Source organism: Desarmillaria tabescens, assembly GCF_030435595.1.
Source record: "Desarmillaria tabescens strain CCBAS 213 chromosome Unknown EV420scaffold_176, whole genome shotgun sequence".
NCBI classification, from domain to species: domain Eukaryota; kingdom Fungi; phylum Basidiomycota; class Agaricomycetes; order Agaricales; family Physalacriaceae; genus Desarmillaria; species Desarmillaria tabescens.
The window spans coordinates 14897-16758 of NW_026848475.1; positions in this window are offsets into that span (position 1 = coordinate 14897).

The window sequence follows — 1862 nt, forward strand, 5'->3', positions numbered from 1 at the left end:
GATCCTAGGAATTGTTTCGTCTATTACCGCCCTCATCGAAAACACCGCTACTTTCATCAAATATCTTCAGGATGTAAAGAACGCGCCTAAAGAATGCGAAGAGCTCTTGAAGGAGCTGCAATATCTGGAGAGCTGTCTGTCCAACATAGCAAGGGAGACTCGGGGGGCGACTGCAAACGACCCGTGGTTGGTGACGTTAGGGCAGTTGAACAATCTTTTCGATGAGCTTACTACGTTAGTTGTTGGACTCAGGGAGAGACTGAAGGCTGGATCATCTTGGCAGAGAAGGCTTTTGCGAAGGTTGAAGTGGACAATTACTAAAGCGAGTGTGGAGGAGGCTTTAGGCAAGATCGAACGTTTCAAGATTTTGATCATAGTTGCCGGACAGCACGACAATAAGTAAGTGTTTCTCATGTTTCCTCGTTGGAGACTACTAAGCTTTGTGTACAGCAAGTTACTTCATGAGATTCAGAAGACGCTGGGTGATCTTGAGGGCAAGGTTGAGGAAATCGCAGAGAACACCAATGTCACCAGGCAGATACAGAAGGGTGCGTTCATAGTTAAGGTTTGTCTTTACTGAATGTTGATGTGCGTGTATCTTGCAGACGAAAAATCCAAGACATTAGCAGCATGGCTGTCCTCTTTGGATTACAATGCTGTACAACGTAACACACTGAGAAAACGTGTCGGCGATACTGGACAGTGGTTCCTTGACTCGTCAAAGTTTCGGAGTTGGGTGGATGGTTCTGGGACGTCTCGCACCTTGTGGTGTCCTGGTGATCGTAAGTCTGGTGCCATACTTCGCGCATTCTGGTTGAAGTTCATGTATTTCACAGCTGGTGCCGGAAAGACAGTACTCGCCTCCCTCATCGTGGACGATCTACGCCGGCGAGTCGCTCAGAAAAACATGGCTGTTCTATGCGTCTTTTGCGACTATCGAAATGCAGGAGCGCAGACTGTGACCAGCATTATTCGCAGCCTCCTAAAACAACTGATACCAATTGATGCCGGACTTTATTCCTCGATCGAATCCCTGTACGAGAAGTGTCACAACGATCAAACAGACCCCTCCCTTGATGATCTTGAGGCACATCTTTCTACTCAGCTGAAAAAATACTCCCCTGTTTACCTTGTCTTGGACGCTTTGGATGAGTTTCCTGGTGATTACGGGGAATGGAGGAACTTGATCGCTGCTTTGGAGTCATTAGGGGACAATGTTCGTCTCTTGGTGACTTCGAGGAACTACAGTACGATACGGAAGCTGTTCGAGGGAGACGATGAGTTGTGCGTTCGAGCAGAGGATGGTGATATTTGGAAATTCATAACAAACCAGCTTGATGTGGCGGGACGCTTTAACCTGTACCTCAAGGATCGTGATGACTTGCGCGAGAAGATACTCACTGGGGTTGTGGAAAAGGCAAAGGGCATGTAGGGCTCCATCCTGTTTCTCTTCTTTCAGTCGCTAATGGAGTTTTCATAGGTTCCTACTAGCGAGTCTACATGTGACTTTGCTCGCCCAAAGCACAAATCGAGCAGACCTTGTCGAGGAGCTGGATAAGCTGCCGGACACCATCACAAACGCACATGCGTATCTGCTGGACAGGGTTAACAAGAAAGTCAAGCATGAGAAGAAGCTTGCATATCGCATATTTGGTTGGATAGCTTTTGCCCGGCGTCGTTTGAAGGGTGTGGAATTGCAGTATGCATTAGCTGTGAAACCAGGAATGAAAGAGCTCAATGCCGATAGCATTCCTGACTACGATGTCATCACAAGTGTCTGTGCTGGACTTGTCATTGTGGACAGCAAAGGGTCTCCTACGTTTGTGCGTAAGTAGTGCTTAGATCTCGATTTCCCTCACTTC